This window comes from Triticum urartu, chromosome 6A, assembly GCF_056163025.1.
Source record: "Triticum urartu cultivar PI428250 chromosome 6A, HENAU_Tu73, whole genome shotgun sequence".
NCBI lineage: Eukaryota > Viridiplantae > Streptophyta > Magnoliopsida > Poales > Poaceae > Triticum > Triticum urartu.
Genome location: NC_141878.1, coordinates 81,121,432 through 81,138,731, shown reverse-complemented (window position 1 = coordinate 81,138,731; position 17,300 = coordinate 81,121,432).

Here is a 17,300-nt window from a genome sequence, read left to right as displayed (position 1 = left end):
CGATGATGGTCGCGATGTCCACGTGATCACAATGCATTCGCCGCGGTAAATCCCAAGGCTATGAGTTTGCCAGTGCATACCACACTTGTCATTATGTTGCGCAAGGGAATGTTTAAAACTTTAAAACATATCTCATTGACCACGAACTACTCCCAACGCCAAGGCATATAAAGACTTTCAGAAAACCAATAAAATCCTAGACATAAAATACTTTTGAATCAGTGAACAGTTTTTCGAATCGACGAACATTTTTGTTTGAAATTTTTAATTTTCTCAAAATCATGAACATTAGTTTTTTTACAAAAAATTAAATGTACAAACCGGTTTTGAATTCATTAACATTTTTTGAACCAACAAACATTTTATGAATTGATGATTTTTTTAAAAAAATTGGGGAACAAATTTTAGAAACAAATATTTATTTTTATTGTTGTGAACATTTTTTTGCGGGAATTTGTGAATATTTTCTAAATTGTCATGAGCATTTTCTTTCAGATTCCCAAATATGAACATGATTTATTTCCCGACCATTTTTTCCAAATTGTGATTTATCTATAATTTTGCGAACAGTTTTACAAAACCACCAACATTTTTTGAATCTGCAAAATTTTTATGATTTTCTAATTTTTTGAATTCACATATATTTTATGATTTCTTAAAATTGTTTTTTGGAAACTCGCAACTTTTAGAATATTAAAATCCCGAATTAATTTAAAGAAGAAAGAAAACATAATGAGAAAAGAAAATACAATAAAATAAACAGGGCAGTGAAGCCCCGCACATGGGCTGGCCCATGAACGCATACTTGCGTGATAAAAGAGAGATATAAATTGTGGAGGCTGGGGATCAAACCGTGGCCTCGTCGCTAGAGGAGAGATCCGCCAACCAGTCTGCTGCTCATCGTTTCGTGACTTCTACTCATCGTGCCTCTGTAAAATAACGAAGGACGCGGCAACTTTTGTTCCGAATAATTGAATCATTTTCTCACTTATGGGTGGCGTTGGTGGGTAATTTTTACCAACTTAGAGGGTAATTTTAATGACAGACGACCAGAAGCGATAGCCGCTTTATTAGTAGGTAAAGAAAAATGGAATCGTTTTCTCACTTACGGGTGGCATTGGTGGGTAATTTTTACCAACTTAGAGGATAATTTTAATGACGGACGACTAGAAGCGATAGCCGCTTTATTAGTAGGTAAAGATTGTCATGTTTTGTAAAGTAAATTTACCATAGTCTATAAAAGCAAAAATTCCCATGAACGGTGGGAAGGCAAAATTTGCCTAGAGTATTTTTGCCATAGCAATATAAGAAAACTTGCCATGCTCCATACAAGTAAATTTACCATGAGCGATAAAAGTAAAAATGTCATGTATGTTAAATCAGAATTGCGATGGCAATAAAAGGTAAACTTGCCATGGCAATAAAAAAGGTAAATTTGCCATGGTCTAAATAAAATAGTAAAAATTGACACGGCAAAAACGAAAGTAAAATTTCCAAGGAATAAAAGAAAAAATGTCATGAAAATAAAAGTAAATTTACCATGCTAATTAAAATTGTCATGTTCTTAAAAAGGTAACATGTTTTGAAGATAAAAAGTTCATACATTTGTCATGTGACTATTCCAGAAATTTTTTAAATATTGCTATGATATATGAAACACAATTTTTTGAAAAACATTTCCATATGACCAATCCACAGAATTTTTTGCCACGTGGTATTTTAAATGCACTCAATGATTGTAGACTTTGTTTCTTGTTCATTTGACATGCTCAATGTACTCAAAGTAAAATTGCCATGGCAAATTTACCATGGTCCCATGAAAAGAAAAAAATGCCAAGAGCTATTAAATTGACATGTATAAAGTAAGTTTGCCATGGCAATATAGGTAATTTTTCCATGGTAATAAATGTAATTTTCCATGGCAAATGAGAAGTACATTTTGTCACGGCAAATAAAAAGTGAAGAATTTACCATGGCAATGTAGTTAAATTTTCCTTGTCAACAAAGCTAAGTTTTCCATTGCAAATATAAAAGTAAATTTTTCCATGCGCATAAAGTAAAAAACCGCCATGTCTTCCACACGCAAAAACAAATTTGCCATCCTAACAAATTTTTTTTTGCCATGAGAACATTACCAAAAAAAGTATAATATTCGACCATGTGACAAATGGTTGACAGTTCATGATTTTTCCATTGTGGGCATTACGATAAAGAATATAAAACTTGCCATGGCAAAAATGAAAGGAAGTGTGCCTACCAACACAACAACTGCCGCATGGTGTGCCCTCTGTTTTCATGTGTAACCACGATGGATTGATGCAAAAGTAAAAGGACAATAGACAACATAAGTTGAAAGAATTTGTTAGCAACCTAGCTGTTCTTCTCAGGATCTGTTTGCACTTGCTCACGAATTCGAGTCTTGAATAGCGATTGCAATATCTGGCACACGAATGGAGAGAGGAAATGAGGAATAGGAACAACAGGGAGTCGCCGCCGCCGGGTGCCGTGATCCACTGGATGACCTTCCTCTCCTGCGCGTGGGCATAAGTAGATGTCGCTTGCCGACTGGTTCGCACCCACTCCGGCCCACAGTTGTGTGGGTTGGGCTTCGTTTTTGTTGCGGGTCGAGCCCTGAGCGAGGTTGTGGTCTTGTTGTGAAGGGAGCCCATTACGTCAGAGGACCTGACATTCCCCCTCCCTGAGATGAGGCTTGCTTCCAAGCCTCTACAGTAAGAAAGTGTGCTTGCAGCTCTGTCTTGTCTTCCCAAGTGTCGTTGATCTTGGCTCGATCGGACCAGCGCAAGAGTACTTGCTCGACCATGGCGTCGTGCCTGCGCCTCCAGCGGGTGTCGAGGATGGCTTGTGGTACTGTCGGCATGTCAGAAACGAAAGGGAGCAGAGGTTCGACCGACGTACCAGGGAGGACCGCGCAACGTAGCATGGAGACGTGGAATACAGGGTGAACAGTAGCTTGTGGTGGTAGCTCCATTTCGTATGCCACTTTGTTGATCTTGCGGATGATGGGAATGGGCCCGTAGAACCAGAACGAGAGCTTGTGACTGGCTCGTTTTGCCACTAATGTTTGAACATATGGGTGAAGCTTTAAGAACACTTTGTCGCCCACCTCAAAGTTGCATTCAAAAGGTTTTTGGTCGGCCTGCTGTTTCATGCGGTGCTGCGCACGGGATAGATGTTGCTGGAGCAGGTCCTGAATGACCGCGCGCTCATCCAACCAAGAGTGCAGGGACGGCACCAAACAAGCTGATGCAGTGGTTATCCCCCAATGATGAGGCTCGTGCCCAAACATGGCTTTGAAGAGGGGGCATTCCGATAGCAGAGTGAGGTGAAGAATTATACTAGAACTAGGCAAGCGGGAACCAATGACTCCATCGCTTTGAGAAAGCGTGAGCAAAGCAACGAAGGAAAGTTTCAAGACACTGGTTGACGCATTCGAATGACCCGTCAATCTGGGAGTGATTTTGTTGTGGTCATGCGCAGTTCGATGTCGGCATAGCGAAAGAGTTCTTGCCATAAGTGGCTAGTGAAAGTCGGGTCTCGAGTAGAGATAATGGCATGAGGGAAACCATGAATAGGATAGATGTGTTGCATGAATAGAAGAGCAACACGAGAAGTTGTGCAAGGGTGGACAAGAGGCAGAAAATTGGAAGCTTTCGTCATCCAATCGACCAAGACCCAAATGCAATTGTGTTGACCTGATTGGGGCAATCCGTCTATGAAGTCCATGGTGATCATATCCCACGAAGTCTGTGGCACCTGAAGAGGTTGGGGCAGCCCTGGGGACACCACACGTTCAATTTTGGCCTTTTGGCAAACTTGACATCATTTGACATAATATTCGATGTGCGTCTTCATATTGGGACAAATAAAAGCGGTCGAATGTGCTTGTAGGTCACCAGGAGCCCCGAGTGGCCCCCGACATGGCTGTCATGGAATGCTGTCAGGATGTTCTACTACAACTCTGTGCTGCCCCTAGCTATATGCGAACGTGGAAGCGAAGAATGCCATGGGCGAGGCTGAAATGCCCCTTCGGATCTGGTCTGATTGCTAGCTTGTCCAAAAGTTTCTACGCGTGCGGGTTGCAGTTGTAGCTTGTGGTCACGTCCTCAAGCCATGCTGATTGACAAGAGGAGACCCCAAGCATAGTTTCTGGTTTGGGCAGTCGAGAGAGAGCATCAGCGGACCTGTTTTCAGACCCTTTTGTTGTAGACGGTGCGGTACTATAACCCGAGAAACTTGGTGAAGGCCCGTCATTGCCAGGGGAGACCAGCCGCTGCTCCTGCAGATGTACCAAGCTGCACTGATCCGTTTTGATCACAAATTCAGCTGATTGGGAGTATGGTAGCCATTGATCTACTGCTGCAATAATGGCAAGCTACTCTTTCTCATAAGTGGACAACCCGTGGTATTTTGGGAAGACAACTTTAGTCATAAAGGCAATGGGGTGTCCATCTTGTTGCAGGATGGCTCCAATGCCCGCGTCACACGCATTTGTCTTCACTGTGAATTGCTTCTGGAAGTTGGGCAGGGCCAGCACCAGAGCAGAGATCAAACCTTTCTTGAGCACCTGAAAGCACCATTCAGTGCTATCTGTACAGAAGAACGGAGAGCCCTTTTAAAGCAGGTTGAACAGAGGGAGAGCCAGGACTCTAAACTATCGAATGAACCAACGATAATAGCTGGCCAAGCCCAAAAACTGTCGAACCACCTTGAAATTTGCAGGTGTTGGTCACTCGCGTACTACCTGGATCTTGGCTGGGTCCGTGGCAACCCATCCCGCGCTAATCACATGCCCGAGGTAAGATATGTGTTCTTGGCCAAAAGCACATTTGCTCATCTTCACCTTCCACTGGTCGTGCCGAAATAGGCCAAACACTTGTCGTAGATGCTGAACATGATTGCTCAGAGTCTTACTAAAGATGAGGATGTCATCAAAGAACACTAACACGCAGACTCGGAGCAGCGGGTGCAGAGTGTCGGTCATGGCCCCGTTGAAAGTGCTTGGGGAGCCGGCCAGGCCAAAAGAGACAACTCTGAATCCGAAATGCCCGGAGTGGATCTGGAAGGCTGTCTTCAACTCTCCCCCCTCTGCCATTCAAATTTGATGGTAACCCGCGCATAAATCCAACTTGGAGAACCAATGGGCGCCGTTCAGTTCCTCAAGTAGCTCTTCAATGTACTTGCCAACCACCGTCATTGCATTCAGGTGTCGGTACTCTATGCACAGCCGCCATGTTCCATCCTTGCAGCAGCAACTCTTTGACCTGCCTTTTGATCTTTGACTTGTGCTCTGGTTTGTATCAATAGGCTCTCAAATTAACAGGTTGTGCCCCTACATGAGTGAAATACGGTGATCACACGTGCGTCGCGGAGGCAGACTATTTGGCTCTTCAAAAATGTCTTGGAATTAATCACCACTTGGATGTTGCCTGGAGTCGGGTTGAAAACCTCATCGGACTCGCAGATGTGACACATCTGCACCACCTGAGCCATGAACCCCTGCCGTTGCAAGAACTGCAGCTGCAGACTATTAATCTTGGCACAGTCCGCGGTGCCATCCACTTGCCCCTAAAGATGCACAGGCCCCGTGATGACCCACAAGTATAGGGGATCAATTGTAGCTCTTTTCGATAAGTAAGAGTGTCAAACCCAACGAGGAGCCGAAGGAAATGGCAAGTAGTTTTCAGTAAGGTAATGTCTACAAGTGCTGAAATTGTAAGTAGTGGAGTAGTTTGATAGCAAGATAATTCGTAACGAGCAAGTAACGATAATAGTAAAAAAAGTGCAGCAAGGTAGTCCAATCCTTTTGAGGCAAAGGACAGACCAAAACGGTCTCTTATGATAAGCAAAGCGTTCTTGAGGGTACACGGGAATTTCATCTAGTCACTTTCATCATGTTGGTTTGATTTGTGTTCGCTACTTTGATAATTTGATATGTGTGTGGACCGGTGCTTAGGTGTTGTTCTTACTTGAAAAAACCTCCTACTTATGATTAACCCTCCCACAAGCATCCGCAACTATGAGAAAAGTATTAAGAATAAATTTTAACCATAGCATTAAACTTTTGGATCCAGTCGGACCCTTGCGAAATACCGCATAAACTTGAGTTTAAGCTTCTGTCACTCTCGCAACCCACCATCTAATTGCTACTCCACAATGCATTCCCTTAGGCCCAAACATGGTGAAGTGTCATATAGACGACGTTCACATGACACCACTAAGGGAATAACAACATACATACTATCAAAATATCGAACACATATCAAGTTCACATGATTACTTGCAACATGATTTCTCCCGTGACCTCAAGAACAAAAGTAACTACTCACAAATGATAAACATGCTCATGATCAGCGGAGTATTAAATAGCATGATGGATCTGAACATATAATCTTCCACCAAATAAACCATATAGTAATCAACTACAAGATGTAATTGTTGGGGAACGTAATATTTCAAAAAAATTCCTATGATCACGCAAGATCTATCTAGGAGATGCATAGCAACGAGACGGGAGAGTGTGTCCACGTACCCTTGTAGACCGAAAGCGGAAGCGTTTAGTAACGTGGTTGATGTCGTCGAATGTCTTCATGATCCAACCGACCCAAGTACCAAACGTACGGCACCTCCGTGTTCAGCACACGTTCAGCACGATGACGTCCCTCGAGCTCTTGATCCAGTTGAGGATGAGGGAGAGTTCCATCAGCACGACGGCATGGCGACGGTCATGATGAAGTTACCGGCGCAGGGCATCGCCTAAGCACTATGACGATATGACCGAGGTGTTAACTGTGGAGGGGGGCGCCCCACACGTCTAGGAACAATTGATGTGTGATCTAGGGGTTCCCTCCCCATGTATATAATGGAGGGAGAGGGAGGTAGGTAGCCTAGGGCCCGCCCAAGTAGGATCCAATTCAGCCCCCCTTACCATATTTGGACAAGGGGGAAAGGAGGGGGGAGGGGAAGGAAGTAGGGGTCCTACTTCATACTTTCCTTTTCCTCCTCTCCTTTCCCTTTCTCCCCACGTGGCTGGCTCTATAAGGGGCGCACCAGCCCCTTGTGGGCTGGTGTGTTCCCTTACTTGGCCCATCAAGCCCATATCTTTGCCGGGGGTTGCCCAGAACCCCTTCCGGTGACCCGATATCACCCAGAACACTTCTGGTGTCCAAATAGCATCGTCATATATATGAATCTTTACCTCTTGAACAATTCGAGACTCCGCGTCATCTCCGTGATCTCATCCGGGACTCCGAACAAACTTCGGTCATCAAATCACATAACACATAATACAAATCGTCATTGAACGTTAAGCGTGCGGACCCTACGGGTTCGAGAACTATGTAGACATGTCCGAGACACATCTCCGGTCAATAACCAATAGCGGAACCTGGATGCTCATATTGGCTCCTACATATTCTATGAAGATCTTTATCGATCAAACCGCATAACAACATACGTTGTTCCCTTTGTCATTGGTATGTTACTTGCCCGAGATTCGATCGTCGGTATCATCATACCTAGTTCAATCTCGTTACCGGCAAGTCTCTTTACTCGTTCTGTAATGTATCATCTCATGACTAACTCATTAGTCACATTGCTTGCAAGGCTTATAGTGATGTGCTTTACCGAGATGGCCCAGAGATACCTCTCCGATATACGGAGTGACAAATCCTAATCTTGATCTATGCCAACCCAACAAACACCTTCGGAGACATCTATAGAGCATCTTTATAATCACCCAGTTACGTTGTGATGTTTGATAGCACACAAGGTGTTCCTCCGGTATTCGGGAGTTGCATAATCTCATAGTTAGAGGAACATGTATAAGTCATGAAGAATGCAATAGAAATAAAACTCAATGATCATAATGCTAAGCCAACGGATGGGTCTTGTCCATCACATCATTCTCCTAATGATGTGATCCCGTTCATCAAATGACAACACATGTCTATGGTCAGGAAACTTAACCATCTTTGATTAATGAGCTAGTCAAGTAGAGGCATACTAGGGACATTCTGTTTTGTCTATGTATTCACACATGTACTAAGTTTCCGGTTAATACAATTCTAGCATAAATAATAAACATTTATCGTGATATAAGGAAATATAAATAACAACTTTATTATTGCATCTAGGGCATATTTCCTTCAGTCTCCCACTTGCACTAGAGTCAATAATGTAGTTCACATCGCCATGTGATTTTAACACCAATAGTTCACATCACCATGTGATTAGTTCACATCGCCATGTGACTAATACCCAAAGGGTTTTACTAGAGTCAATAATCTAGTTCACATCACTATGTGATTAATACCCAAAAGGTGTGATCATGTTTTGCTTGTGAGAGAAGCTTAGTCAATGGGTCTGTCACATTCAGAGCCGTGTGTATTTTGAAAATTTTCTATGTCTACAATGCTCTGCATGGAGCTACTCTAGATAATTGCTCTCACTTTCAATATGTATCCAGATCGAGACTCAGAGTCATCCAGATTGGTGTAAAAGCTTGCATCGGTGTAACTCTTTACGACGAACTCTTTATCACCTCCATAACCGAGAAATATCTCCTTAGTCTTCTAAGGATAATTTTGACCACTGTCAAGTGATCCACTCCTGGATCAATATCGCACCCCCTTGCCAAACTCATGGCAAGGTACACAATAGGTTTGGTACACAGCATAGCATACTTTATAGAACCTATTGCTGAGGCATAGGGAATGACTATCATTCTCTTTCTATTTTCTGCCGTGGTCATGTTTTGTGTCTTACTCAACTTTATACCTTGCAATACAGGCAAGAACTCCTTCTTTGACTGTTCTATTTTGAACTACTTCAAAAATCTTGTCAAGGTATGTACTCATTGAAAATTATTATCAAGCGTCTTGATCTATCTCTATAGATCTTGATGCCCAATATATACGCAGCTTCACCGAGGTCTTTATTTGAAAAACTCCTTTCAAACACTCCTTTATGCTTTCCAGAAAATTCTACGTCATTTCCGATCAACAATATGTCATTCACATATACTTATCAGAAAGGCTGTAGTGCTCCCACTCACTTTCTTGTAAATACAGGCTTCACCGCAAGTCTGTATAAAACTATATGCTTTGGTCAACTTATCAAAGCGTATATTCCAACACCGAGATGCTTCCACTAGTCCATACATGGATCGCTGGAGCTTGCACATTTTGTTAGCACCTTTAGGATTGACAAAACCTTCTGGTTGTATCATATACAACTCTTCTTTAATAAATCCATTAAGGAATGCAGTTTTGATATCCATTTGTCAGATTTCATAAAATGTGATAATTGCTAACATGATTCGGACAGGCTTTAAGCATCGATACGAATGAGAAAATCTCATCGTAGTCAACATCTTGAATTTGTCAAAAACACTTTTCGACAAGTCGAGCTTTGTAGATAGTAACACTACTATCAGCGTACGTCTTCCTCTTGAAGATCCATTTATTCTCAATGGCTTGCCGATCATCGGGCAAGTCCACCAAAGTCCACACAATTTGTTCTCATACATGAATTCTTTCTCAGATTTCATGGCCTCAAGACATCTGTCGGAATCTGGGCTCACCATCGCTTCCTCATAGTTTGTAGGTTCATCATGGTCTAGCAACATGACTTCCAGAACAGGATTACCGTACCACTCTGGTGCGGATCGTACTCTAGTTGACCTACAAGGTTTGGTAGTAACTTGATCTGAAGTTTCATGATCATCGTCATTAACTTTCTCACTAATTGGTGTAGGCATCACTGGAATTGATTTCAGTGATGAGCTACTTTCCAATTTGAGAGAAGGTACAATTACCTCATCAAGTTCTACTTTCCTCCCACTCACTTCTTTCGAGAGAAACTCCTTCTCTAGAAAGGATCCATTCTCAGCAACAAAGATCTTGCCTTCGGATCTGTGATAGAAGGTGTACCCAACAGTTTCTTTAATTTGGGTATCCTATGAAGATGCACTTCTCCGATTTTGGTTTGAGCTTATCAGGCTGAAACTTTTTCACATAGGCATCGCAACCCCAAAGTTTAAGAAACGACAGCTTAGGTTTCTTGCTAAACCACAATTCATATGGTGTCGTCTCAACGGATTTTTAGAGGGTGCCCTATTTAACGTGAATGCAACTGTATCTAATGCATAACCCCAAAATGATAGTGGTAAATCGGTAAGAGACATCATAGATCGCACCATATTTAATAAAGTAGGGTTAAGACGTTCGGACACACCATTACACTGTGGTATTCCAGGTGGCGTGAGTTGCGAAACTATTCCACATTGTTTCAAATGAAGGCCAAAGTCATAACTCAAATATTCGCCTCCGCGATCAGATTGTAGAAACTTTATTTTCTTGTTACGATGATTCTCAACTTCACTCTGAAATGCTTTGAACTTTTCAAATGTTTCAGACTTGTGTTTCATTAAGTAGATATGCCCATCTGCTCAAATCATTTGTGAAGGTCAGAAAATAACGATACCCGCCGCGAGCCTCAACACTCATCGGACCGCATACATCGGTATGTATTATTTCCAATAAGTTAGTGGCTCGCTCCATTGTTTCGGAGAATGGAGTCTTAGTCATCTTGCCCATGAGGCATGGTTCGCAAGCATCAAGTGATTCCAAAAGCCCACCAGCATGAAGTTTCTTCATGCGCTTTACACCAATATGACCTAAACGGCAGTGCCACAAATAAGTTGCACTATCATTATTAACGTTGCATCTTTTGGCTTCAATATTATGAATATGTGTATCACTACAATCGAGATTAATAAACTATTCACCTTGGGTGTATGACCACAGAAGGTTTTATTCATGTAAACAGAATAACAATTATTCTTTGACTTAAATGAATAACCATATTGCAATAAACATGATCCAATCATATTATGCTCAACACAAACACCAAATAACATTTATTTTAGGTTCAACACTAATCCCGAAGGTAAAGGGAGTGTGCGATGGTGATCTTATCAACCTTGGAATCACTTCCAACACACATCATCACCTTGCTCTCAACTAGTCTATGTTCATTTTATAACTCCTGTTTCAAGTTACTAATCATAGCAACTAAACCAGTATCAAATACTCAGGGGCTACTATGAGTACTAGTAAAGTAGACATCAATAACATGTATATCACATATACTTTTGTTTACTTTGCCATCCTTCTTATCCGCCAAGTATTTGGGGCAGTTACGCTTCGAGTGACCATTTCCTTTGCAGTAGAAGCACTCAGTTTCAGGCTTGGGTCTAGCTTTGGGCTTCTTCATGGGAGTGGCAACTTGCTTGTCATTCTTCTTGAAGTTACCTTTCTTTCCCTTGCCATTTTATTTGAAACTAGTGGTCTTGTCAACCATCAACACTTGATGCTTTTCTTGATTTCTCCCTTCGCCGATTTCAGCATCGCAAAGAGCTCGAGGAATCATTTTCGTCATCCCTTGCATATTATAGTTCATCACGAAGTTCCAGTAACTTGGTGATAGTGACTAGACAACTCTGTCAATCACTATCTTATCTGGAAGATTAACTCCCACTTGATTCAAGCAATTGTAGTACTCAGACATTCTGAGCACATGCTCACTGGTTGAGCTATTCTCCTCCATCTTGTAGGCAAAAATACTTGTCAGAGGTCTCATACCTCTCGACTCGGGCATGAGTCTGAAATACCAATTTAAACTCTTGGAACATCTCATATGCTCCATGGTGTTTCAAAACATTTTTGAAGTCCCGGTTCTAAGCCGTAAAGCATGGTGCACTAAACTATCAAGTAGTCATCATACCGAGCTTGTAAAATGTTCATAACGTCTGCATTTTCTCCTGCAATAGTTCTATCACCTAGCGGTGCATCAAGGACATAATTCTTCTGTGCAGCAATGAGGATAATCCTCAGATCATGGACCTAGTCCGCATCATTGCTACTATCAACTTTCAACTTAGTTTTCTCTAGGGACATATCATAAATAAAATGGGGAAGCTATACATGAGCAATTGATCTACAACATAGATATGCAAATACTATCAGGACTAAGTTCATGATAAATTTAAGTTCAATTAATCATATTACTTAAGAACTCCCACTTAGATAGACATCCCTCTAGTCATCTAAATGATCATGTGGTCCATATCAACTAATTCATGTCCGATCATCACGTGAGATCGATGGAGTAGCTTTCAATGGTGAACATCACTATGTTGATCATATCTACTATATGATTCACGTTCGACCTTTCGGTCTCAGTGTTCTAAGGCCATATCTGCATATGCTAGGCTCCTCAAGTTTAACCCGAGTATTCTGCATGTGCAAAACTGGCTTGCACCCGTTGTATGTGAACATAGAGCTTATCACACCCGATCATCATATGGTGTCTCAACACGAAGAACTGTCGCAACGATGCATACTCAGGGAGAACACTTATAGCTTGAAATTTTAGTAAGGGATCATCTCATAATGCTACCGAGGTACTGAGCAAAATAAGATGCATAAAAGATAAACATCACATGCAATCAAAATATGTGACATGATAGGGCCATCATCATCTTGTGCCTTTGATCACCATCTCCAAAGTACCATCATGATCTCCATCGTCATCTGCATGACACCATGATCTCCATCATCTTGACCTTTATCAACGTGTCGTCACATGGTCGTCTCGCCAACTATTGCTTTTGCAACTATTGCTATCGCATAACGATAAAGTAAAGCAATTATATGGCGCTTGCATCTTATGCGATAAAGAGACAACCATAAGGCTCCTGCCAGTTGCCGATAACTTTAACAAAACATGATCATCTCATACAACAATTTATATCTCATCACGTCTTGACCATATCACATCACAACATGCGCTGCAAAAACAAGTTAGACGTCCTCTACTTTGTTGTTGCAAGTTTTACGTGGCTGCTACGGGCTTCTAGCAAGAACCGTTCTTACCTACGCATCAAAACCACAACGATTTTTCGTCAAGTGTGCTGTTTTAACCTTCAACAAGGACCAGGCGTAGTCAAACTCGATTCAACTAAAGTTGGAGAAACAGACACCCGCCAGCCACCTATGTGCAAAGCACGGCGGTAGAACTAGTCTCATGAACGTGGTCATGTAATGTCGGTCCAGGCCGCTTCATCCAACAATACTGCCGAATCAAATTAAGACGTTGCTGGTAAGCAGTATGACTATTATCACCCACAAATCTTTGTGTTCTACTCATGCATATAACATCTACGCATAGACCTGGCTCGGATACCACTGTTGGGGAACGCAGTATTTCAAAAAAAATCCTACGATCACGCAAGATCTATCTAGGAGATGCATAGCAACGAGATGGGAGAGTGTGTCCACATACCCTCGTAGACTGAAAGCGGAAGCATTTAGTAACATGGTTGATGTAGTCAAACGTCTTCACGATCCAACCGATCCAAGTACGGAACGTACGACACCTCCATGTTCAGCACATGTTCAGCACGATGACGTCCCTCGAGCTCTTGATCCAGTTGAGGACAAGGGAGAGTTCTGTCAGCACGACGGCGTGGCGATAGTGATGATGAAGTTACTGGAGCAGGGCATCACCTAAGCACTACGACGATATGACCGAGGTGTTAACTGTGGAGGGGGGCGCCACACGCAGCAAGGAACAATTGATGTGTGTTCTAGGGGTGCCCTCCCCACGTATATAAAGGAGGGAGAGGGAGGGAGGCAGCCTAGGGCCTGCCCAAGTAGGAGGAATCCTACTTGGGCCCCTAGTCCAATTCGCCCCCCCTTACACTATTTGGACAAGGGGGTAAGGAAGGACGGGGGAGGGGAAGGAAGTAGGGGTCCTACTTCATACTTTCCTTTTCCTCCTCTCCTTTCCCTTTCTCCCCACGTGGCTGGCTCTATAGGGGGCGCACCAGCCCCTTGTGGGCTGGTGTGTTCCCTTACTTGGCCCATTAAGCCCATATCTTTGCCGGGGGTTGCCCAGAACCCCTTCCAGTGACCCGGTATCACCCAGAACACTTCTGGTGTCCAAATACCATAGTCCTATATATGAATCTTTACCTCTCGACCATTTCGAGACTCCTCGTCATGTCCGTGATCTCATCCGGGACTCTGAACAAACTTCGGTCATCAAATCACATAACTCATAATACAAATCGTCATTGAACGTTAAGCGTGCGGACCCTACGAGTTCGAGAACTATGTAGACATGACCGAGACACATCTCCGGTCAATAACCAATAGCGGAACCTGGATGCTCATATTGGCTCCTACATATTCTACGAAGATCTTTATCGATCAAACCGCGTAACAACATACGTTGTTCCCTTTGTCATTGGTATGTTACTTGCCCGAGATTCGATCGTCGGTATCATCATGCCTAGTTCAATCTCGTTATCGGCAAGTCTCTTCACTCGTTTTGTAATGCATCATCCCGTGACTAACACATTAGTCACATTGCTTGCAAGGCTTATAGTGATGTTCATTACCGAGAGGGCCCAGAGATACCTCTCCGAAACACGGAGTGACAAATCCTAATCTCGATTTATGCCAACCCAACAAACACCTTCGGAGACATCTGTAGAGCATCTTTATAATCAGCCAGTTACGTTGTGACGTTTGATAGCACACAAGGTGTTCCTCCGGTATTCAGGAGTTGCATAATCTCCTAATCAGAGGAACATGTATAACTCATGAAGAAAGCAATAGCAATAAAACTCAACGATCATAATGCTAAGCTAACGGATGGGTCTTGTCCATCACATCATTCTCCTAATGATGTGATCCCGTTCATCAAATAACAACACATGTCTATGGTCAGGGAACTTAACCATCTTTGATTAAGGAGCTAGTCAAGTAGAGGCATACTAGGGACATTTTGTTTTTCTGTATTCACACATGTACTAAGTTTCCGGTTAATACAATTCTAGCATAAATAATAAAAATTTATCATGATATCTGGAAATATAAATAACAGCTTTATTATTGCCACTAGGGCATATTTCCTTCAGTAATCAACACTACTAGTCACCCACAAGCACCAATCTATAGTTCCAGTAACAAGATTGAACACAAGAGTTGAACTAGGGTTTGAGAGGAGATGGTGCTATTGAAGATGTTGATGGAGATTGCCCTCCCCAAGATGGGAGAGTTGTTCGTGATGATGATGACGATGATTTCCCCCTCCGGGAGGGAAGTTCCCCCGACGGAATCGCTCCGCCACAGGGCAAAAGTGCTCCTGCCCAAGTTCCGCCTCGAGGCGGCGGCACTTCGTCCCGATAGGCTCCTCCTTATTTTTTCTAGGTCAAAATGACTTATATACCAGAAGATGGGCACCGGAGATGGGCCGAGGAGGCCACAACCCACCAGGGCGCGCCTGGGGGGCCTGGCGCGCCCAGGTGGGTTGTGCCCACCTGGTGGCCCCCCTATGGTGTCTATTGGCTCCAATATTTCTCAAATAATCCATAAAAAATCTCTGTAAAGTTTCAGCTCATTTGGAGTTGTGCAGAATAGGTGGCCTGACGTAGCTTCTCCGGGTCCAGATTTCCAGCTGCCGGAATTCTCCCTCTTGGTGTGTTCCTTGCAAATTATGAGAGAAAAGACATTAGAATTACTCCAAAAAGCATTATTATGGATAAAAAAAATTATAAATAACAGTAAGAAAACATGATGCAAAATGGATGTATTGTTGGGGATATTACTACAGGGTGTAAACCGGCCAGGAGAGGCCGGATTATCCCCATAATGAGTTATTTATATTTGAAGCCCATGAAGACAAGGAGTGTGGCGCTTTACGAAGGCCCAGGGCCCAAGGCGGATTAGGGCTTGTAGACATAAACCGTCATATCATATGTAACTTGTATTGTAAGATAAGAGAGTAGAAACCGAGCCGGACACGTTTATGAGCTGGCCTCGGGATTCTGTAAACCGCCGGGCGTCAACCTGTGTATATAAAGGGACGACCCGATGGCGGTTTGGGGACAACAGACAACAACTCGAGACCCAGGCACAGCGGATTCGCTCCCTGGTCATCGAAACCCTAGCAATTCCACAACAACTAGATTAGGCCTTTACCTTCACCGCAAGGGGCCGAACCAGTATAAACTCTCTGTGTACTTTGTCCGCTTTAACCCCTTTAAGCTAACCCGTCGCGATGGCTCCACGACTAAGTCCTTTCGCTAGGACATCTGCCATGACAAAACCATGAAAGTTGGCGCCCACCGTGGGGCTATCGCACGATGGTTTCGAGTTCTTAGAGGGTAGCTTCGAAGGGCTCAAGGTATACGCTGTGGGCCGGTGACCAAGAATCGTCGCGGCAAGCTCTACATCGACAACACAGGCTGGGGCCCCGAGGCCGGCTCAATCGAGTACGGGTATCGGGTCCCCTTCGACGGTATTCACGTCTTCATTGGCAAGATCGGTGAGCCGGGCCCTGAGCCGGACATCTGCACGGACATCGTCGAAATGACTCAGTGTGCGAGACCTGCCCGGGCTCAGCCCACCATGAAGCGTGCCTTCGTGGGGGTCATCCATGGAGTGGAATCTGAGGATAGATTGGCATCTGGTGGTGAAATTGTCGTTTACTCTGATGACGAGTCATCTACTGGAGAGACCGAGTCATTGTACCAGCTCCAAGATGGCTGGTTTGGGGGCTGTTCCGATGGCGACAGTATTCCGGACCCCTCCGATCCACCGAGCCGGGTTGCGATCTTCATGGCCGGTACACAGCCTGCGTAGCACTCCTCGACTGCAGCGGCAATGGTTTCCGGATCAGCGATTGCGATAGCAGCCGGGGCAGGAGGCCCTGCACGACTGTCGGCTCAGGTTTTATCCGACTTATTTAACGCTTTGGCAGCGCTGCTGGCGGAAGTTAACCCGGCGAATCAGGATGAGCATAACGCAGAGATCGCGAAGGTGAAGGATCAGATAACTGAGGCCAAGGCAGACCTGGCAGCCGAGGATACCAGGATGGCCGCAGAGCGGGCCGAGTTGGAGGCACAGGCTTACCGGCTTATGTTAGATCAGAGCGCGTCAAACAATGTCATGAGGAGAAGGTACCGGTCTCACCTGCCTCTGGTTTATGAGGCCCGGAATCTCTTTAATACCCCAAGAGCAGGAACTAGTAATCAGCCAGTGGTAAACCGGGTGGAGGCACCTGCAACGGGGGCGCCGGTTCAACCACGTCCAATAGATCTGCCTCGTCAGAACAACATCCTGTCACAGCACATCCCAACACCACCGGGTCATTACTCTAACCCGTTGGATAACATTGTTGCCGCCGCTTCACGATTGGCAGCTCTCCCG